At 39.4% G+C, this 24,388-nt stretch overlaps 1 protein-coding gene and 2 long non-coding RNA genes across 12 annotated transcripts in view; all 3 read right to left on the bottom strand.

Annotated features, from left to right (window-relative positions):
- Positions 1 to 24,388, bottom strand: part of LOC118400937 (membrane-associated guanylate kinase, WW and PDZ domain-containing protein 2-like) — a 230,215-nt gene that overhangs the window by 161,292 nt on the left and 44,535 nt on the right. The window lies entirely within an intron of this gene.
- LOC118400940 (uncharacterized) lies at positions 9,054 to 12,806 on the bottom strand. The gene is made up of 5 exons (XR_004829142.2): positions 11,167 to 12,806; positions 9,738 to 9,905; positions 9,562 to 9,631; positions 9,386 to 9,451; positions 9,054 to 9,268 (listed from the first exon to the last, which is right to left on the bottom strand). It is a non-coding gene; the product is annotated as an uncharacterized LOC118400940 (long non-coding RNA).
- Positions 14,853 to 23,828, bottom strand: LOC118400939 (uncharacterized). 3 transcript variants are annotated; one of them, XR_004829141.2, is made up of 5 exons: positions 23,716 to 23,828; positions 22,274 to 22,370; positions 21,597 to 21,812; positions 17,220 to 17,379; positions 14,853 to 16,639 (listed from the first exon to the last, which is right to left on the bottom strand). It is a non-coding gene; the product is annotated as an uncharacterized LOC118400939 (long non-coding RNA). The 3 variants fall into 3 exon arrangements; XR_008075289.1 differs by having other exon boundaries at positions 21,609 to 21,812; positions 23,716 to 23,826; XR_008075290.1 differs by having other exon boundaries at positions 23,732 to 23,820.

Below are 24,388 nucleotides of genomic sequence, written 5' to 3'. Positions count from 1 at the left end.
TGCATAATACATCCCATGCCTCAACTGTATTTGCCCAAGCTTTATTTATCACGGCCACTGATCGCTCTTTACGAACAATATCTTGAAAATATGATAACCATGTTTGAGGGGAGAGGATTGTAGGGGTAATCCAAGCACTGAGGATAACTTGCTTCTGTAAACCCCACATACATGATTATTTTCTGAACCATTTGCAATACAAGTGAGGAGTCATCATTCAACAAAAATAAAGGTGGATCTTTGTTCACAGGGAAACCCATCGTTTTTTCTAAGGAAATCTGAAACATGTGACCAGAACTGTGACACCACAGGACATTCCCAAAACATTAGTGTTACAAAAGCATTCATATGGCATCTATCACATATTGGAGTTGGAATCTTAAAACATCGAAACGGGGTTGCATAACTTCTATGTATAAGCTTACAATGTATAAGCTGGTATGCTGGGTTTTTAGAGGTAACAAATACATTTTCCGAAATGGTATCCCAGTTCAGATCGTGCCCCAATCCCTGCATTTCGCGGTTCCATACCAGAGTGACACCCAATGTAGCGCATTTAACAGCAGGCAACCATAAGTATCAGAGACCATTTTAGACGTTAATGAAGGGTATATCCATGTAAGCATTATGTGGGATGTTAATGGGGCATCCGATTGGTACACGACAAGTCTTTAATGAAGATCTTAACTATAGGTAAAGGAACCATGAAAAGCCTGGAAGTGAATACATTTGTTTGAGGTCCTGGAAAGGTATTAGCCCTTTATCATTATACATGTCTCGCAAGGTATGCACACCCTTATACGCCCACAATGGGTACGCAAAAGGCTTATTGTTTGTCAGCAGGTTATAGTTATGCCATATAGGAAAATAATCACAGAACCTCTTAGTGTTGCCTATATGTTTCTCAGCGTAGTACCATACTTGTAGTGAGTTCAAAATAATTTAACCACCTTTTTTTGTATGGTGTTTTTTATCTTGATGCCTGAAAAAAAAACGTCTATGCGGTGCAACAACTGTTTCCTCTATGCCTCTTCAAGATGCTGCAATAGAATCATCAGACCATAACTGTCAAGAATTCCATTTGATTTAGACCAGTAATATAATTTGTAATCTGGAAGAGACAAACCTCCTGCATCTCTGCAAATCAGAGGTCATCTCATCTTCTCGTTTGACATAGTTCCTTCTGCAAACTTGGGAAAATTTGGCGGGTATGCATATGCCTAAAAAAAACTAGCCAGCCTCATGCCACGGCACTGGAGATACAGCAGGCAAAGTGAGCAACTTAACAGGGTTATGAAGGGTCACCAGTATAGATTTTTCCAAGTTTATTTTATATCAAGAGAATGACATAAAAACAGTAACTATTTTCAGAATCTATTGAAGAGATATTGAGATGTTAAGAAATACAATAAGGTGTCTTCAGCATAGAGTGACACTTTATGCCGGGTACCTTTAATATTGATGGGTAAAATAAATGGTTCCAATCTAATCGCTTGAGCAAAGGGCTACAAAGACAGTGCAAAGAGCATTGGTGTTTCAAATCAAATCAAATTGTATTGGTCACATACACATGTTTATCAGATGTTAAAGCGAGTGTAGCGAAATGCTTGTGGTTCTAGTTCCAACAGTGCAGTAATATCTAACAAGTAATCTAACAATTCCCAACAACTACCTTATGCATACAAATCTAAGAAGTAATCTAACAATTCCTCAACAACTACTTAATATACACAGATCTAAAGGGGTGAATGAGAATATATGTACATATAAGTATATGGATGAGCGATGGCAGAGCGGCATAGGCAAAATGCGGTAGATGGTATAAAATGCAGTATATACAGTACATGTGATATGAGTAATGTAATACAGTATATGTAAACATTATTAAAGTGAAATATTTAAAGTGGCATTGTTTAAAGTGACTAGTGATCCATTTATAAAGTGGCCAGTGATTGGGTCTCAATATGGGCAGCAGGCTCTCTGAGTTAGTGATTGCTGTTTAGCAGTCTGATGGCCTTGAGACAGAAGCTGTTTCTCAATCTCTCGGTACCAGCTTTGATGCACCTCTACTGACCTCGCCTTCTGGATGATAGCGGTGTGAACAGTCAGTGGCTCGGGGTTGTCCTTAATGATCTTTTTGGCCTTCCTGTGACATCGAGTGCTGTAGATGTCATGTAGGGCAGGTAGTTTGCCCCCGGTGATGCATTGGGCAGACCGCACCACCCTCTGGAATGCCTTGCGGTTGAGGGCGGTGATGCTCTCAGTTGTGCATCTGTAAAAGTTTGTCAGGGTTTTGCACGACAAGACACATTTCTTCAGCCTCCTGTGGTTGAAGATGTGGCATTACGCATTCTTCACCACACTAGCCTATCAAATGCTTTTTTTGCATCCACACTAAAAAGTGCAGCGGGGACTGGTTTGTTTTCAGACTCATTTATCATATGGAATATTGTCTGAGGCTAAATTACCGTTCATGAACCCAGTTTTATCGTTGCAAATTAGATGTCCTACAAGTATCTTTGCAAACAGCTTGAGCTATGTTGTAATAAGGCTTAAGGGCCTATAACTTTTACAGTCTAGGGGAGATTTACCCTTTTTCAACAAAACTATAATCAGTGAGGTGTTTTGGTCTGGAATTCTCCATGTTTTAATGCATGATTGATATAACCAAGAATTAGTGGCTAACAATATCCCATATTTCAAGAAACAGCTCAGAAGGGAAACCATAAAGTCCTGGTGATTTGCCTCTATTCATAGATGTTAATGCATTCCTGAGTTCTTCAAGAGTAAGTGGGGAATCAAGGAATCCAGATTGCTCTCTGTCAAGTTTGGGAAGGCCCAATGATGATAAGAACTCGACTTCCGAAGTCCAGTCCAGTTATGTCAGTCACTTGTTGTATCCAACATGACATGAATGCATGGCAAAATTACTTTTCACAGATGTCATTTATACCAAGTTGTTAAAACTATGTTAAAACCTCTTTGGGCTAGGGGGCAGTATTTTGACATCCGGATGAAAAGCGTGCCCAAAGTAAACTGCCTGTTACTCAGGCCCAGAAGCTAGGATATGCATATAATTGGATAGAAAACACTCTCAAGTTTATAAAACAGTTAAAATGTCTGTGAGTATAACAGAACTGATATGGTAGGCAAAACCCAGAGGACAAACCATCCAACAACAAAAAACATTCAGCCTACCACTGTTTCCAATGGCTGTGATGTTTATTATGAGGTGAAATCCTCCCAGATTGCAGCTCCCAGGGCTTCCACTAGATGTCAACAGTCTTTAGAAAGAGTTTCAGGCTTGTTTTTGGAAAAATTAGCTAGAATTTGTAGTTTTTCTAAGTGGCTCCCATTTTGGCTATAGTGTTTTCATGCGCGTGGATGAGAGAGCGTCCTTTGTTGTTTATCTCCAGTAAAGACAATAACGATTCTCCGTCTTAAATTTTATAGTTTATTTACGTATTAGGGTACCTGAGGTTTGATTATAAACATTGTTTGACTTGTTTGGAAACATTTAATGGTAACGTTTGGGATTCATTTTGTATGCATTTTGAAGGTGGGAAACTGGTGGATTATAGAATGAAGCGCACCAGCTAAACTGAGTTTTGGGGATATAAAGAAGGACTTTATCGAACAAAAGGACCATTTGTGATTTAACTGAGACCTTTTAGAGTGCCAACAGAAGTAGATCTTCAAAGGTAAGGCATTTAGTATATCGCTATTTCTGACTTTCGTGGCGCACCTGCCTGGTTGAAAAATATTTGTCATGCTTTTGTATGCGGGGCGCTGTCCTCAGATAATTGCATTGTGTGCTTTTGCTGTAAAGCCTTTTTGAAATCTGACACAGCAGCTGTATTAACGAGAAGTTTTGTATTTTCATGAAAGTTAAATATTTCTGTAATTTGAATTTCGCGCTCTGCAATTTCACCGGATGTTGTCATCGACTGCATCCTTATGTAATACATGTATCACTAGCCACTTTAACTATGCCACTTTGTTTACTTTGTCTACATACTCATCTCATATGTATATACTGTACTCGATACCATCTACTGTATGCTGCTCTGCACCATCACTCATTCATATATCCTTATGTACATATTCTTTATCCCCTTACACTGTGTATAAGATAGTAGTTTTGGAATTGTTAGTTAGATTACTTGTTGGTTATCACTGCATTGTCGGAACTAGAAGCACAAGCATTTCGCTACACTCGCATTAACATCTGCTAACCATGTGTATGTGACAAATCAAATTTTATTTGATTTGATTTGAGGTGGGTCGCTAGCGGAACGCATAAACTTTACCCTACCCAAGGACTGCTTTACTAACGGCAAATTATTTTAGCCATCTAACGTTTACAGACTGAACCAAAAATGTATCCAGCCAACCTAACCTACCAGGCAGCCGACTCAGCTAGCGAGCCACATGCCAGCCAGCTGCATTTTAGCCATATAACCAGACTCCTAACAGCCAAGATAACACATCCACCATGCCCTTCACCAAATTAACTAAATTATGTTGCTGAAGAACAAATAAATATGGGCAAAGTTAGCTTAGCATTAGTTGTGTCTATCTTACCAGTTAAGATGGGATTTCATGGTATCCAAGGAAGGAGGGGGCCATAGTTGTCTGCAGCGGGGAGAATCTGGAGGAATGGGGGGCAATGACTGGACTCCTTATCTTGTAGTTGTCCTCTGCTTCTTCCACAGTATGTAATTCTTGGAGTGTTCCATTTTTCAGGATGGCTGGGTGTATCTGGAAAGGGCAAAGTCCTCTCATCTGTCGTTTAACGTGGTCAAAGGATTTCCTCTTCAGTGTGGTTTCGTTGCTGTAGTCTGGGTAGAATGCCAGATAAGATCTCCCATGTCTCGGTGGGTTCCCCGCAGGCTATCCACTCGGTCCTCATATCATAACAGACAGAAAATGAGGGTGCGGCTACGGTTATTATTGCCACTGTAGATTTGGTGGTTCCTTTAAGTAATTATAACGTCATAACGAATCAAGCAATAAATGTACAATTGAGAGGAATATGTTAGTTAACAAAGAGACCAACGGTTGTGCATATCTATTTGTCATAAAGTTAATTTACAAAATCGCTATTTAGCAAGTTTTTTTTCAGTCATATCCAATACAAGGTGTATCAAACTCCATTCTTTGAATGATGCTGTGTCTGCATGTGTGTATTACAATTATACACCTCAACAGTGTTAACCACTCCTGCTCCTGACATCAATGATTACACGTTGTAACTACGCAATAGACTAGAAACATGATTTAAGTAAAGGCTGATTTGTAATTCATATATACAGACTAAAAAACAGTACATCCTACCAGCACGACCACAAGCGAGCCACTCAGGCGGAGAATGACGTGTGGAAGACAGCAGGAATGACATGGGAGTAACAATCCAGACGAGCATAATAATGTTAAGAAACAAACAGGAAGGTTTTGAACCCTCAACATTCTAGTCCAGCACGCTATCATCTGTGCACAAATGTATTAATTGGGGTTGGGGCCGATTGTCGCTAAAAACACTATCAATTGGAATCTTCAAAAAGGGGGGCAAATATTATTATTAGTTTTTCACAAGTGTAGCAGGATGGGCTAATACCTGAACAATAAACTATTCAACCTTTACCAACAAATTGTCTAATAGCCAAGCCCCCCACAGAAAAAAATAATTTGAACTATCTTTCCACAAACATATCTACCTACACACAGGTGAAATTCAGAAAAATATATATATACAGTGGGGCAGAAAAAGTATTTAGTGAGCCACCAATTGTGCAAGTTCTCCCACTTAAAAAGTTGAGAGGCCTGTCATTTTCATCATAGGTACACTTCAACTATGACAGACAAGATGAGGGAAAAAAATCCAGAAAATCACATTGTAGGATTTTTTATGAATTTATTTGCAGATTATGGTGGAAAATAAGTATTTGGTCACCTACAAACAAGCAAGATTTCTGGCTCTCACAGACCTGTAACTTCTAATTTCAGAGGCTCCTCTGTCCTCCACTCGTTACCTGTATTAATGGCACCTGTTTGAACATGTTATCAGTAATGGGTTTCATTGCTAAAAGACTTTAAGTGGAGCAATACAGGAATGGAGATGTGTAAAAAGTTTTTTTTTTGAGAGAGCGATGACCCTGTGAGTTTCAGTTCTCGTTCTCGTCCACAACCTCAAACAGTCACACTCCAAACTCCACTATGGCCATGACCAAAGAGCTGTCAAAGGACACCAGAAACAAAATTGTAGACCTGCACCAGGCTGGGAAGACTGAATCTGCAATAGGTAAGCAGCTTGGTTTGAAGAAATCAACAGGTGGGAGCAATTATTAGGAAATGGAAGAATGATCACAAGAACGGTGAGCAAAAATCCCAGAACCACACAGGGGGACCTAGTGAATGACCGGCAGAGAGCTGGGAAAAAAGTAACAAAGCCTACCATCATTAAAACACTACGCCGCCAGGGACTCAAATCCTGCAGTGCCAGACGTGTCCCCCTAATTAACTTCTTGCGTCGAGCAATCCCGTATCCGGGAGCGTAATCATAGCCAAAAAGCTCATTACCATAACGCAACGTTATCTATTCATGAAAATGACAAATGAAATGAAATAAATATATTGGCTCACAAGCATAGCCTTTTGTTAACAACACTGTCATCTCAGATATTCAAAATATGCTTTTCAACCATAGCTACACAAGCATTTGTGTAAGAGTATTGATAGCTAGCATAGCATTAAGCCTAGCATTCAGCAGGCAACATTTTCACAAAAACAAGAAAAGCATTCAAATAAAATCATTTACCTTTGAAGAACTTCGGATGTTTTCAATGAGGAGACTCTCAGCTAGATAGCAAATGTTCAGTTTTTCCCCAAAAAATTGTGTAGGAGAAATCGCTCCGTTTTGTTTATCACGTTTGGCTAAGAAAAAAAACAGATAATTCAGTCATTACAACGCCGAACATTTTTCCAAATTAACTCCATAATATCGACAGAAACATGGCAAACGTTGTTTAGAATCAATCCTCAAGGTGTTTTTCACATATCTATAAGATGATAAGTCATTCGTGGCAGTTGGGTTTCCCCTCTGACGCAAATGGAAAAATACACGCGCTGGAGATTACGCAATAATTGCAATGCAGGACACCAAGCGAGCACCTGGTAAATGTAGTCTCTTATGGTCAATCTTCCAATGATATGCCTACAAATATGTCACAATGCTGCAGACACCTTGGGGAAACGACAGAAAGTGTAGGCTCATTCCTTGCGCATTCACAGCCATATAAGGAGACATTGGAACACAGCGCCTTCAAAATCTGGGGCATTTCCTGTTTGAAATTTCATCTTGGTTTCGCCTGTAGCATCAGTTCTGTGGCACTCACAGATAATATCTTTGCAGTTTTGGAAACGTCAGTGTGTTTTCTTTCCAAAGGTGTCAATTATATGCATAGTTGAGCATCTTATCGTGACAAAATATCTCGTTTAAAACGGGAACTTTTTTTATCCATAAATTAAAAGAGCGCCCCCTACATCCAAGAAGTTAAGCCAGTACATGTCCAGGCCCGTCACAAGTTTGCAAGAGAGCATTTGGATGATCCAGAAGAAGATTGGGAGAATGTCATATGGTCAGATGAAACCAAAATAGAACATCTTGGTAAAACTCAACTCGTCGTGTTTGGAGGACAACGAATGCTGAGTTGCATCCAAAGAACACCATACCTACTGTGAAGCATGGGGGTGGGAACATCATACTTTGGGGCTGTTTTTCTGCAAAGGGACCAGGACGACTGATCCGTGTAAAGGAAAGAATGAATGGGGCCATGTATCGTGAGATTTTGAGTGAAAACCTCCTTCCGTCAGCAAGGGCATTGAAGATGAAACGTGGCTGGGTCTTTCAGAATGACAATGATCCCAAACACACCCCCTGGGCAACGAAGGAGTGGCTTCGTAAAGAAGCATTTCAAGGTCCTGGAGTGGCCTAGCCAGTCTCCAGATCTCAACCCCATAGAAAATCTTTGGAGGGAGTTGAAAGTCCGTGTTGCCCATCAACAGCCCAGAAACATCACTGCTCTAGAGATCTGCATGGAGGAATGGGCCAAAATACCAGCAACAGTGTGTGAAAACCTTGTGAAGACTTACAGAAAACGTTTGACCTCTGTTATATACCCTTTGTTGACAATGACAAAGTATTGAGATAAACTTTTGTTATTGACCAAATATTTATTTTCCACCATAATTTGCAAATAAATTCATAAACAAATCCTACAATGTGATTTTCTAGATTTTTTTCTGTCATAGTTGAAGTGTAGCTATGATGAAAATTACAGGCCTCTCTCATCTTTTTAAGTGGGAGAACTGGCACAATTGGTGGCTGACTAAATACTTCTTTGCCCCATTTAATGTAAACTTCCGACTTCAACTGTATGTTAGAACCGCTGTCACATTGACTACATCTCAGCGTTCAACACCATGTCCCCTGCAAGCTTGTCACCAAGCACAATTGGTGGCTGACTAAATACTTTTTTGCCCCACTGTATATTGGTCATGGCTCCCGAGTGGCGCAGCGGTCTAAGGCACTGTATCTTGGTGCGAGAGTCCCTCCTACAGTCCCTGGTTGGAATTCAGGCTGTATCACATTGACCGTGATTGGGAGAGCCATAGGGCTGTGCACAATTGGCCCAGTGTCATCTAAGTTTGGCTGGGGTAGGCCTTTGTTGTAAATAATAATTTGTTCTTACCTGACTTGCCTAGTTAACAGCAGAATAGAAGTAGGATTTTTTTTATTAGGCCTACTTACAATTGCAACCGGTCTCTCGTTCGCACAACACAGGAATGTTTTAGCTAAATAGCCCAGTACTGTACTGTTGATGTCACGTTGTACAGCGCCATATTTTCCATCCTTAACTAAAAACCTTCTGTGTTTCTGTTTCATGGAATAGAAAGATCATAATATTAATCAAATTAATTAAGAAAGTACCAGTCAAAAGTTTGGACACGCCTACTCATTACAGGATGTTTTATATTTTTACTATGTTCTACATTGTACAATGTAGCCCATCATGCAAATGTTTCCTACTGACAGGACAATATACTTTTTCCCCCAATGTATTTGTTGCATTGTTGTATCATCAATTTCTCTAGCCAAAACATCTTGATGGCCTTGACCAGTTCATCTTTGCCTGTCGGCATGGCAGAGTTCCGGATGAATGTTTTCAGTTGATGCCAAACAAGTTCGATCGGGTTTAAATCAGGAGACCTAGATGTAGAGATAAAAAAAATATATTTTTAGATATACTGAGGCCTACCAAAGGTGTTGTAGGTATTTGATTTATTTTTATTGAACCTTTATTTTAATACATAAAGGTCTACTTACTCTGCTGGCGACTTGACCCAGTTTATGGCCTCATTTGCAATGCAAACCCGTGTTTTATGTCATTGTCTGCATTTGAAGAAGAAAAAAATACATTTAGCCTAACAAGTCAAATGTCGGTACAATAATAGAAATATACATGTAAATAGGCCTAAACGTAAATACTGCTATAATCCTACCTCGAAAGAAACGATGTGTACCCATAAACACCTCTCTGACAGTCCTCAAAGAAATCTCGAGCCATGATATCTGAAAAAGTAGGCAAGAGTTAATTATTGTGGAACACATAACAGTCCGTGAGGTGTAGGCTACAATATTTTATGTACCTTTTTGCATTGTAAATAGCCAAACTTACCATCAAAAATCCAATATGGGCCTGGTGCCTGACGAGAAATTGCCTGGAGAGAAATTTCCCCCCACACATGGAGTTTGAGCGGATGCTTGGGACTCGGCTTGCGTGATCTCCTTCCTTTTTTTCTGTAGAGATTTTGAGCAAATTGCTCAAGGGCCACGGTTGATTCGTCTGTGAAGATAACATTATTGAATGTCTCATCAGCTTTGATCCATGCCTGGGCCTGCAGGACGCAAAGTTCTTTGTTTGTCAGATGAATCATTGGGTCGAAACTACAGAACAGTACAAAATAAGCGAACGCACATGGTTAATGTTATGATAATTTAAAAATATATATACATATTTTTTTTTTACTGAGCCTTTCCAAGTCCAGGCAAGGTTCTTCAACTGTCTTCTGACTGTAATTAGAGCGATGTCGTGCCGTGATGCCAGCAGATTACAGATTGCCTTTGCCGATCGCTCATCATCTTCATGAATATAAGCAAGTGATGTCTGCTAAATAATAAAGTGTGATTTATTTCTGGAGAAACCTTTCTAAATAACAAACTGGCTTTATTTACAAATTAGTGAGAATGTCTCACCCCATGTGAGACTGCCTTTTTCCTAGCTCACTCTAGGTTTAAATGAAAAGGAAAGCTCCAAAATATTGTTACTTTTTAAACAAAGCGGTTATTATTATTATTTAATTAATTAATTTAGAATGATATAAAAGCCCCTTAGATATTCTCAGATACTCTCACAGATCCTAATGGAAAATGCCCCTTAGATTTTAATTTAGAGTCCTCCAATCCTCTAAATGTAATTATTGGCGTATAGTCACATCATTGAAAATAAATAAATCGATATACTGTAGGCCTACCATAGGTGAAATGAGTCTCACTTGTGTTGAGTAATGTGCTTTTAAAAATAGTGTAGGTCTTATTTATTTAAAGAGCATATTGAAGTTAGAAGCAAAAGAAGAAAACATTTCACACTGCTCTGAGGCAAGCATGGAGACAAGTCTTGACAAATCAATTAAAATTTTCATTTTCACTTAATCCCCATTTGGGTATTGGTTAGATAAGAATTAGAAAATTAGGGTACAGAAATGTTATGCTCTTAGTGTAACCGTAATTTAAATAGGCAAGTCAGTTAAGAACAAATTCCTATTTACATGGACAGCAGACTCCTTCCCTTTCTCTGAATAGAAACACCATAATATTAATCAAATTAAGCCAAATTTCTTAGATCAATCTCATATACTACGTTATTACAAAAAAGGTTTTAAATTCTCCGTTAATGCCAATATGGAAGACTATCAAATTAATCTCAAAGATGCCCTCTAGTGGTCAAACTAGCAATAACTTGCATTAACAGAAAAGTTGCTGACAAATAGATAACGTGCCACAGAATGCGGCAGCAGCCCGTAAGGTGTGCCACAGTATGACGCAACTTTTAAAGGAGGAACCACTGTAGCAACGGTATCCATTTTGGTAGATTCTCCTGAAGAAAACCTTTTGGGTCAGAACCTTCTGCCGTTTCTTTCAGACCCACAAGACGTATGTTCACTCTCTTCTCTCTGTCTTCATGCAACGTAATTTTATCTCGCAGTTGCTTCACTGCATCTCGGCAGGTGGCTACGTCATCTGTAGTAGCCCTGGCGCTAACCTGCATCTCATCACAGAGCTGCTCCAGAGACTTGCATGTGACCGATTGGCTGGAAATGTCATTTGAGAGTTTTAAGATAGACGTGTTGGAGGCTTCCACCATATCCTTGAGTGATTTAAATTATCAAGTGACATTGTCAGTGTAAACTTAAATGTTTGGAAATGCATCAAGTGACCAATTCGGCCACTTGTGTACATCTGGGCAAACTCGTGAGGGACACCTGGGAGACTTGATACAAAATATAAAGTTAAGCTCTCATTCTTGAACATATCAGTCTGAAACTTTGCACATACAATGCCACCCTTTTGTGGACAACATCACAATTACACCCAGCTTCCTAGGTAAATGTATGGCCTTTCTTTGCATTGCAAAGATGATGCAAAAAAAATATATAGAAAACATGTTTGTTTGCTTTGACTTTCACCAGATATGTGTTATATTCTCCTACATTAATTTCACATTTCCACAAACTTCAAAGTGTTTCATTTCAAATAGTATCAAGAATATTCATGTTCTTGCTTCATGTCCTCCACTTGATTTAGATTTGGGTCTGTCATTTTAGACGGAATTTGAGATGAAGTATCCGATCCTTAAGAGGTCAGGTGTGCCTTGTTAAACAGTTAATTTGTGGAATTTCTTTCCTTCTTAATCTGTTTGAGCCAATCAGTTGTGTTGTGACAAGGTAGGGTTGGTTGGTATACAGAAGATAGCCCTATTTGGTAAAAGACCAAGTCCACATTATGGCAAGAACAACTCAAATAAGCAAAGAGAAACGACAGATTTGTAATTTCCGGTCACAACTTGTGAACTTTACCTGCTGCTGCACGGTTTGTTGCTAACGTTACTTTGCAACCTGCCAACTTCACAGTTTTTACTTTTTAATTAACGTTTTATATTTTAAAAATGTTCCCCTCGCTCAACTTTTTTAAATTAAACTTTTTCACTCCGGACGCTTTATCTGGACATGGTTCTACATGACCTCCACCAGACGAAGCTAAGTAGTAACATTAACATTATGCCTTCTAATTGCAGTCGCTGTACTCATAATATACAGGAGAACGATCACCTTATGGTGATGATAGCCGTGCTGCAAGCCCAGCTTCAAATGCAATCGTTAGGCAATTGTAATTTAAGTGTAGGAAAGGATGAAAGAGCCCTTGTGCCACCAATAAGTACAATAGTATAAATCCCCTCGCACAATCCGCGCAGCCGAACAGTTTTCTCAAGGCTTCTGGAAGGAAATGCTGTAGGAATGCTCAACCGGTGTCGCTCATTCAGCCGACAGAAATTTTCAACCAGTTCTCCCCGTTAAGCAAGAAGTCGGAGTCATAGAACGAGCCTTCTCTGGTCTCTCCTCCTCCCGTTACGGGGTCTGAGACACCGAAGCCACCCACCATTAGCTCTGACAAATTGAAAACCCTAGTCATTGGCGACTCCATTACCCGCAGTATTAGACTTAAAAAGAATCATCCAGCGATCATACACTGTTTACCAGGGGACAGGGCTACCAACATTAAGACTAATATGAAGATGGTGCTGGCTAAGGCTAAATCTAACGAGTGTAGAGAGTGTAGGGATATTGCTATCTACGTCAGCACTAACGGTGTTAGGATGGAACAGTCAGAGGTCACCAAGCGCCACATAGCTTCAGCGTGTAAATCAGCTAGAACGATGTGTAGGCATCGAGAACTGTCTCTGGCCCCCTCCCAGATAGGGGGAGTGATGAGTTCTACAGCAGAGTATCACAACTCAATTGCTGGTTGAAAACACGAAACAGAAAACTTTTCTGCCTCTCCCAAAAGATAGAATTTGTAGATAATTGGCTCTCTTTCTGGGACTCACCCACAAACAGGACCAAGTCTGGCCTGCTGAGGAGTGACGGACTCCAGCCAAGCTGGAGGGGTGCTCTCATCTTATCTATGAACATAGACATGGCTCTACCTCCTCTAACTCCACAATGAGATAGGGTGGTGTTTGCCTTAGCAATCTCACTGGAATAAAGACCCCCCCCAGTCCTGTCATTATTTAAAGAAATTGTGATATCTCACATCACAAAATATGGCTACTTAATATTAGATCCCTCACTTCCAAGGCAGTTATAGTCAATGAACTAATCACTGATCATAATCTTGATGTGATTGGCCTGACAGAAACATGCCTTAAGCCTGATGAATTTATTGTGTTAAATGAGGCATCTCCTCATTTAAGGGGATGCCACATTTACAGCATTCCTCACTGAGTTCCCTGAATTTCTATCGGACCTTGTAGTCATGGCAGATAATATTAACATTTTTGGTGACTTTAATATTCACATGGAAAAGTCCACAGACCCACTCCAAAAGGATTGCGGAGCCTACTCACTGCCAGTCATACTCCGGACCTAGTTTTGTTCCTTGGAATAAATATTGTGGAGCTTAATGTGCTTCCTCATAATCCTGGACTATCGGACCACCATTTTATTACGTTTGCAATCACAAAAATAATCTGCTCAGAGTCCAACCAAGGATCATCAAAATCCGTGGTACAAATTATCGGACATCCCAAAGATTCCTAGATGCCCTTTCAGACTCCCTTCACTTACCCAAGGACCTCAGCGTACAAAAATCGGAACTAAATTTAAACTTGCATAATACCCTAAATGCAGCTCCCATAAAAACAAAAACATTTGTCATAAGAAACTAGCTCCCTGGTATACAGAAAATATCCGAGCTCTGAAGCAAGTTTCCAGAAAATTGGAATGGAAATTGCCCCACACCAAACTGGAAGTCTTCTGACTAGCGTGGAAAGACTGTACCGTGCAGTATCGAAGAGCCCTTACTGCTGCTCAATTATCCTATTTTTCCAACTTATTTTAGGAGAATAAGACCAATCTACATTTATTTTTGAACCTGTCGCAAAGCTAACTAAAAGCAGTATTCACCAAGAGAGCAGTGATATCAGCAGTGATAAATTCATTAACTTATTTGATGAAAAGATCATGATCAATAGAAATAAATATTATGGACACCTCTTTAAATCTGTGTATTCCTCCAAAGCTCAGTTTTCCTGAGTCTGCACAACACAACACTGCCAGGACCTAGGATCAAGGCAGACACTCAAGTTTTTTTTATATTATATCTCTTGACACATTGATGAAAATAATCATGGCTTCTAAACCTTCAAGCTGCATACTGAACCATATTCCAACTAAACTACTGAAAGAGCTGCTTCCTGTGCTTTGCCCTCCTATGTTGAACATAATAAACGGCTCCCTATCCACCGAATGTGTACCAAACTCACTAAAAGTGGCAGTAATACAGCCTCTTTTGAAAAAACAAACCTTAACCCAGAGAAAAAAAAACTATCAGCCTATATCGAATCTCCCAATACTGTTGCGCAGCAACTCACTGCCTTCCTGAAGACAAACAACGTATACGAAACGCTTCAGTCTGGTTGTAGAGTCCATCATAGCACTGAGACCGCAATCGTGAAGGTGGTAAATGACCATTTAATGGAATAAGACCAAGGCTCTGCATCTGTCCTCCTAGACCTTAGTGCTGCTTTTGATATATTTATTTTATTTATTTCACCTTTATTTAACCAGGTAGGCAAGTTGAGAACAAGTTCTCATTTACAATTGCGACCTGGCCAAGATAAAGCAAAGCAGTTCGACAGATACAACGACACAGAGTTACACATGTAGTAAAACAAACATACAGTCAATAATACAGTATAAACAATACAATGTGAGCAAATTAGGTGAGAAGGGAGGTAAAGGCAAAAAAGGCCATGGTGGCAAAGTAAATACAATATAGCAAGTAAAACACTGGAATGGTAGTTTTGCAATGGAAGAATGTGCAAAGTAGAAATAAAAATAATGGGGTGCAAAGGAGCAAAATAAATAAATTAATGAAATACAGTTGGGAAAGAGGTAGTTGTTTGGGCTAAATTATAGGTGGGCTATGTACAGGTGCAGTAATCTATAAGATGCTCTGACAGTTGGTGCTTAAAGCTAGTGAGGGAGATAAGTGTTTCCAGTTTGAGATTTTTGTAGTTCGTTCCAGTCATTGGCAGCAGAGAACTGGAAGGAGAGGCGGCCAAAGAAATAATTGGTTTTGGGGGTGACTAGAGAGATATACCTGCTGGAGCGTGTGCTACAGGTGGGAGATGCTATGGTGACCAGTGAGCTGAGATAAGGGGGGACTTTACCTAGCAGGGTCTTGTAGATGACATGGAGCCAGTGGGTTTGGCGACGAGTATGAAGCGAGGGCCAGCCAACGAGAGCGTACAGGTCGCAATGGTGGGTAGTATATGGGGCTTTGGTGACAAAACGGATTGCACTGTGATAGACTGCATCCAATTAGTTGAGTAGGGTATTGGAGGCTATTTTGTAAATGACATCGCCAAAGTCGAGGATTGGTAGGATGGTCAGTTTTACAAGGGTATGTTTGGCAGCATGAGTGAAGGATGCTTTATATAGTGGTTCATCCTTTAAAAGTTGCAGCGTACTGTAGCACAGCTTGCATGGTGCCGCAGAATTCTATGGCACGTTATTTAAGTGTCAGCCATTGTAAACATGAACATTATAAGGTATTTCTGTTTTATTTTTAATACATTTTCAAAAAAATCAAAACATCTATTTTCGCTTTGTCGTTATTGGGTATTGGGTGTAGATTGCAAAGGATATTTTTTTATTTGATTTTTGAATAAGGCTGTAACGTAACAAAATGTGGAAAAAGTCAAGGGATCTGAATACTTTCCGAAGGCAATGTATATTCTTTTTATGGTTCTTCTGTTAAAAACATTTTCATTTGGCCCTATCCACATAGGTCAATTTCCACGAGTGTAAGGGGTTAACCCCCGACAAAATAGAATACCAGTTAGGTAACTGTATAAAACACGGAGTCAACGTTATACTATATAACATAAACAAAAAAAAACAGATACTTGATCAAGTACGCCGCCATTGTAGATACTATGATGGGCAAATAAATCAGTGGAGTGATCGCTGGTTTTCTATCCCTGCAAGACATTACCCAATAACCTGAACAAAATCAAACCTCGCAGATAAAACAAAGTAAATCTAGAAAAATTTCCCCCCAAAAATGTGTGGTAATACATGTGAAATGTTGAAGGGATGGATGGAGAGACAAAGACACAGAGAGAGATACATATGAGACGAAGAGGTTGCGCTTCTTCCTCATGGGTTGCCTTCTCATCGGAGGAGCTGTCATCATAATCATCATCTCCTTCCTCGTCACTCCCTGAGATGTAGACACCTGCAAATTGTATAACTTAATAAAGCAACCATCCTGTTTTGAAGTAAAACCAAAAAATAATCTACACATGCACAGCTCCGTATGATTGACTGTCTGTAGTCTGACATCCCATCCTCATTAACCACCTGAATCACGACTGAATCACGACTTTCCAAGGCTTTTGATCAAATATATTACACCAACAGGTAGTCTTTCTTACAGTTAGTGCAAGTGCTTCTAAGGTGAAGCCCTTAAAAGCACACAAAGATGTTTAGGATGACATGCTACAGTATTTGAAGGATACTGTTTTAATGATAACAAATGATGAAAAGGGTTTGAGAATCGAATGTTTTTGGACAACCAACCAATGAATAATACAAAAGTACTGAAACAGTCATTCATTCAATAATAGAAACAAAACAAGAAGAGACTGCAATATCCATCATTACAGCAAACTGTGGCAAACACAACTAAACAGATTGAGTGAGTGAGTGAGTGAGTGAGTGAGTGAGTGAGTGAGTGAGTGAGTGAGTGAGAGAGATAGTGAGAGAGTGAGAGAGAGATTGAATGAGTGAAAGAGAGAGAGTCAAGTCAGGCCCACCTTTTGATCATGAGACTGACGTTTATCCTTTTCAGTCACTTCCACATTGCAGATCCTTGTTTACGTCTTTCAAGTTTGCGATAACTTCACCTTTAGCAGTCAGCTGGGCCGTCAGTTTGTTTATCTCGGGCATTATAGTCGGTGAAAATATAATTGGCATCTGCAATAAAGTATAAAAACAGTCCACTCAGCAACATTTTATTGGAGTGCACATTATACCTCTATCTCACTCTGTCTCTGATTTGCGAGGCGGCGTTGGCTCTCATTTCCGAATTGGATAAAGTAGATTGAGTGTTGTCTCAATCCTGACACTGAAAGACAATATTTTGTCATGAGATCATATTACATGATGAGTTAACATGATTGTTATGTTCATGTTTTAAATTGCCCTATAATTCTGTAATAAGAGTGCTCTCTCTCTGGAGACAGTGCAGTACGTTTCAGTTACTGTTGGACTGTTATGTCAACTCCAAAGATAAGACAACTTGGATAAGGTTTTTACCAACAGCACATACTGTCGTGGCCATTACACTCGGGCCCGGTCCAACAGTAACTAAAACCTAATGCGCTGGTGCACTAATAACAGACGGAGAGCACAGTAATTACAGAAGAATAGGGCTATTTAAATCCTGAACTTAACAATGACGACATAACATAATGATGTAGTATGTTTAGAGATTTGGTACAGTTTTCACTTTTGCACCGTAAAACAAGGAGGAATCCAATCTGAAGGCATGCAGAATTTAGCACAACACAGCACAGAAAAACTACAGTCCTAGAGGACTTCCTAGATAAAAAAAAGAGTTAGGACTGACTTTAGTGTTGTTATGTTGTAATAGTGGGCTATATTGCTTTGCTTGTTTATCAGTTTTAAACCTCTAAAATAACAGTTGATATGAAATGATGAAAAATCCAAAAATGGCAAATTCTTGATGTGTCGATTATTGCTCAAATAATGACAGTGTGGGACTTTGTTTGAATTGGCCCCATAGATGGATAATCTGTATTTAAATAAAGAACAGAACTCAATAAAGACCAAAGTTAAACAATGTTTTAAAGTCTGTCTCACAGTCATGCTTTGGTCTGTGTGAAAGATACCAAGGGATTAGGTACTAAGGCTTTGTTTTAGACATCGCATACGCTTTCAAGGCACGTCAGCTGCCAAAACCGCTGGGTCCGTGTTAACACTTTGACACCAGACATGGACAGACTTAAGTGTAAGAATGATGCAAAAGTGGCCTATTATGCTTTGATTGTTTATTACTTTTACAATTTAAAGAAACAGTTGAAGTCAGAAATTTACAAATACTTAGGTTGGAGTCATTGAAACTCGTTTTTCAACCACTCCACAAATTTCTTGTTAAAAAAACTATAGTTTTGGTAAGTCATTTAGGATATCTACTTTGTGCATGCCATAAGTAATTTTTTCCAACAATTGTTTACAGACTGATTATTTCACTTATCATTCACCGTATCACAATTCCAGTGAGTCAGAAGTTGACATACACTAAGTTGACTGTGCCTTTAAACAGCTTGGAAAATTCCAGACACATATGTCATGGCTTTAGAAGCTTCTGATAGGCTAATTGACATCATTTGAGTCAATTGGAGGTGTACATGTGGATGTATTTCAAGGCCAACCTTCAAATTCTGTGCCTCTTTGCTTGACATCATGGGAAAATCAAAAGAAATCAGCCAAGACCTCAGAAAATAAATTGTAGACCTCTGGTTCCTCATTGGGAGCAATTTCCAAACACCTGAAGGTACCATGGTCATCTGTACAAACAATAGTACGCAAGTATAAACACCATGGGACCATTCAACTGTCATAACGCTCAGGAAGGAGACGAGTTCTGTCTCCTCGAGATGAATGTACTTTGGTGCGAAAAGTACAAATCAATCACAGAACAACAGCAAAGGACCTTGTGAAGATGGAGGAATCAGGTACAAAAGTATCTATATCCACAGTAATCTCTATATCGACATAACCTGAAAGGCCGCTCAGCAAGGAAAGAAGCCACTGCTCCAAAACCGACATAAAAACTGGGACAGTAGTGGAGAGGGTAGTAAGTTTTAAGATCCTCGGCGTACACATCACAGACAAACTGAATTGGTCCACCCACACAGACAGCATCGTGAAGAAAGCGCAGCAACGCCACTTCAACCTCAGGAGCCTGAAGAAATTCGGCTTGTCACCAAAAGCACTCACAAACTTCTACAGATGCACGTATCACCGCCTGGTACGGCAACTGCTCCGCCCACAACCGTAAGGCTCTCCAGAGGGTAGTGAGGTCTGCACAACGCATCACCGGGGGCAAACTACCTGCCCTCCAGGACACCTACACCACCCGATGTCACAGGAAGGCCATAAAGATCATCAAGGACAACAACCACCCGAGCCACTACCTGCTCACCCCGCTATCATCCAGAAGGCGAGGTCAGTACAGGTGCATCAAAGCTGGGACAGAGAGACTGAAAAACTGCTTCTATCTCAAGGCCATCAGACTGTTAAACAGCCACCACTAACATTGAGTGGCTGCTGGCAACAAACTGACTCAACTCCAGCCACTTTAATAATGGGAATTGATGGGAAATGTAAAATATATCACTAGCCACTTTAAACAATGCTACCTAATATAATGTTTACATACCCTACATGATTCATCTCATATGTATATATATATATATATACTGTACTCTATATCATCTACTGCATCTTTATGTAATACATGTATCACTAGCCACTTTAACTATGCCACTTTGTTTACATACTCATCTCATATGTATATACTGCACTCAATACCATCTACTGTATCTTGCCTATGCCGCTCTGTACCATCACTCACTCATATATCTTTATGTACATATTCTTTATCCCTTTACACTTGTGTGTATAAGGTAGTAGTTTTTGGAATTGTTAGCTAGATTACTTGTTGGTTATTACTGCGTTGTCGGAACTAGAAGCACAAGCATTTCGCTACACTTGCATTAACATCTGCTAACCATGTGTATGTGACAAATAAAATTTAATTTGATTTGATTTTAAAAAGCCAGACTACGGTTTGCAACTGCACATGGGGACAAAGATCGTACTTCTTTGAGAAATGTCTTCTGGTCTGATGAAACAAAACTAGAACTGTTTGGCCATAATGACCATTATGTTTGGAGGAAAAAGGGGGAGGCTTGCAAGTGGAAGAACACCATCCCAACCGTGAAGCACGGGGGTGGCAGAATCATGTTGTGGGGGTGCTTTGCTACAGGAGGGACTGGTGAACTTAACAAAGTAGATGGCGTCATGAGGCAGGAAAATTATGTAGATATATTAAAGAAACATCTCAGGACATCAGTCGGGAAGTTAAAGCTTAGTTGCAAATGGGTCTTCCAAATGGACAATGACCCCAAGCATACTTCCAAAGTTGTGGCAAAAATGGCTTAAGGACAACAAAGTCAACGTATTGCAGTGGCCATCACAAAGCCCCGACCACAGTCTTATAGAAAATGTGTGGGCAGAACTGAAAAGGCGTGTGGATGCAAGGGGGCCTACAAACCTGACTCACTTATACCAGCTCTGTCAGGAGGAATGGGCCAAAATTCACCCAACTTATTGTGGGAAGCTTGTGGAAGGCTACCCGAAACGTTTGACCCGGGTTAAACAATTTAAAGGCAATGCTACCAAATACGAATTGAGTGTATGTAAACTTCTGACCCACTGGGAATGTGATGAAATAAATAAAAGCTGAAATAAATCATTCTCTCTACTATTATTCTGACATTTCACATTCTTAAAATAAAGTTGTGATCCTACCTGACCTAAGACAGGGAATTTTTAATATGGTTAAATGTCAGGAATTGTGAAAAACTGAGTTTAAATGTAATTGGCTAAGGTGTACGTAAACTTCTGACTTCAACTGTATATACTACAACCATCTTTGTTTTGTGCAATATCCAGAAATCGCTCTGCCATTTCCTGATTGCTAAAATTGGATTATTTATCCTAATTTCAGTTTGTGACGAAACAGTCATTGTATAGATTATCATTGTACCATCTAAACCACTGTGAAATATATTTTCCATTACCAAAAATATTGTATTTTCGGCTGTTTGAAGCTGGTGTACAAAACCAAAAGACGCAAAAACAAAGTATACAAATAGCCCACATAGAACAGATTGACCGCTTATTAGACATGCATGCAATGAGAATGACAGATCTAGAACTCAGATTTCAATGTAAATTTGGTCCGGTCGCCCAAAGAATTATATATTGTAGCTTTCAGTTAAAGTTAATTTAAATTATATCAAAAACCAGAAAGGGCTAAATGTTGATGTGTATAAATGTATGTTACTGCTCATATAATTGAAGTGTAGGCCCTAACCTACCCAGCACTTCACCTTGAGTAGTCCTGGACTTCGCTATGCGTTGTCTTCGTCGTTCGTTTCCATATCGAGGAGGAAGATGGATCATTTGTTTTCATAGTTTATCATATATTGGTATTATAGGCTTTCTTTCATACATTTAGCATATGAAGGAGTTGGCATCATCTAGACGTCCTCCTCTATGGCTCCATCCCCTGCTATTTCACAATGCCACAGTCACTAATAGAAAACAAAGTATTCAAGATCACACAGACTGCCTTTAAAACACACCCCTCCATCCGGCCTCAGACACACAGGTTCCTGCTGTGCAAAAAGGCATGAGCAAGAGCTTTGTGCCTTTTTCCCAACACTGAGCTCAACTAACTTCCCTCCTGATAACTACCATTAAGTTATGTCATGCTGTCTTGTCTAGGTGACACCTTCATGATGGTGGTGGGTTGAGTGTGATGACGTTTAAAAAAAAAAGTATATATAAAGATGAATGTTGGTGAATATACAGCTGTTTACCATACAGGCTGTGAAAACAAATGTGCTCTTTGAAGACAATACAGATCTATCTATATATCTATCTATTTTGAGTAATGTCCTAGATCTGACTGACATTAAAACCCATATTAAATATTAATCATATAATTAAAGGACAATATCTCAAAGATAACATGGAAATAATAAATACTCACCCTGCCAAAGCAGTCGAACAGCAGATGGTGCCACTGGCTTGTGCAACCTGCGTAATTCATATTTTCTTGGCGCTCCTTCTTCCGCCAAGGACCCATTCTGTAATTTTCAAAGAAGTCTATGTCACAGGGATTGCATCTACATGGAGTGAATGTAAGACATTTTTCCACTGAATGCAATTTAATTGCACTACCAAAATGTAATCTCATGGCTGCAATGCATAGCGTGTCACATCGTTACACGTGATTATAAAAAATACAATGTTCTTGATTTACTAAGTTAGCTAGCTAACAGTTAGTAGGCTAAAGGTTATTTGGCCAGCTAACGGTATAATACAAATTCATGGTATATGGGCAAGCTTATTTGGAATTTTTGAACAGTTAGCTAGTTAACGTTAGCTACAGCTAACACAGCCAGCCGTGTAACGTTACTTACAGTAACATGACCACCACATATATTGAAACACATAATATCAAGATAGTTATCATAGGTACATGTACAAAGTAGCTAGCGAGAATAATTTACTCGAGTTACATTTGGTACACAATGATGACATTGGATATCACCGTTATTAATGATAAGCTAATTGTGTGAGTCTCCCTACCTTGCTACTATGATAAAGTTTTATGTTAGCTAGCTAGCTAGGTGGCTTGCAAAGCAAGTCAGCAAACAATGTAAATATGCTAGCTACCATTGTAAGTTAGCTAGCTAAAATTATGACTGATTTTACAATTTCTGTAAAATGAAAATTCCAAAATGAACTTTACTATTCGCTACAAGTAATCATGTTTTTGGGAAATGTCACTTTGTTAGCATTCCTTGACCTACCTTTTACAATTGCATTCACTGCATGGAGCAAAATGTCTCGCTGAGGAAAAGTTCTAATTCAAAGCTTGTGATTGGTCTATATAGATTTTTATTTTTATTTTGGGGGGAAACTGACAGGGGCAAAATAGTAATTAGCCTATAGGATGCATTATTTAAAAAAAGGACCTGTAGGGGTAGCCTAACTTTTGGCCAATTAATACTTATTAGATGACAAGATAAAAATGAGAAAAGGGTCATTCCTCATTCATTTGATTTGGATCAAATGACATTTTTAAAAAAACACACAGGCTAAAAAGTTAGTTTTTAGGAAATATTGAATAACAAGAAACAGAATAATGGTTTTATTATTCAAATGTTGTGTTTTAGATTATCGGTTTCCATGCACCGTAAACTATGTTTGCCTATTCATATCTTAACCCGAAACCGACAATATAATTGTGGATAGGCTCCATAACATGCAACCGATCACCACAAGCGTTAGTGCCTACTACTATTAAAGAAAGCATGAATGTCCTTCGATATTCCATTATAGGCTTTTTGAAAGGTAAATCTAACTCGGAATTGTAAATCGGAAACTCGGGCCTCTTTCTAGAGCTAAGACCTGAAGTTCACTGACGTCATCATGATTCGACCTTGATTTTTTTCCAGAGTTCCCAGTTGTCTTGAAAGCACCGTAAATCCAGAGAATGCCAGACTTTGATGCCAAAATTTGCCCACGAAGGACGGCCGCGCCACCTTCCTGTTCAAGAGAGCACAGCACAACAAGGTGAGTCCAAAAATGTATTGTATGCTCCTGCATAAATGATGTAGTATGCCAGGGAGATCGTATTACTTTCTTAGCTACAGTATACATAAGTGTATGTTGTGCGGTAAGCTATTAGTAGCCCATGTGCCTCACCTTAATCATATGGTCTATTTCCCCCCCCCCTTTATTTATCCTACGGTTCTGACTTGGTGTACAGGAAGAACACTGTAAGAACGGTCCATGTTCTGAATTCTGTCGCTGTACATTTCAAAAGTGCTAAACAAATAGTTATATTGACTACGTCCGTCCTAGCTTGCTCATTAATGTCTTAATCTAAATTACGTATTGCCTCTTATCCGCTTGTCGTCCCCTTATGCCATAGTTTGTACATTTCAATTGTTAGTAGAAACCACATTCGTTTAAGCAAGTCAGCCATATTAGCTGTGTTTTAAAAAAAGGCAGTAAATGAGGCTGAATTAAAGGTTTCGCTGTCAGACAAGGCTCTGCTGATAGCCAGGTGTAGCCAGGTGTAGCAGTGGGAAGG

Source organism: Oncorhynchus keta, chromosome 22 (assembly GCF_023373465.1).
Source record: "Oncorhynchus keta strain PuntledgeMale-10-30-2019 chromosome 22, Oket_V2, whole genome shotgun sequence".
In the NCBI taxonomy this organism is placed as follows: domain Eukaryota; kingdom Metazoa; phylum Chordata; class Actinopteri; order Salmoniformes; family Salmonidae; genus Oncorhynchus; species Oncorhynchus keta.
The sequence above is the reverse complement of the archived record's forward strand: the minus strand, read 5'-3'. Positions and strand labels throughout refer to the sequence as shown.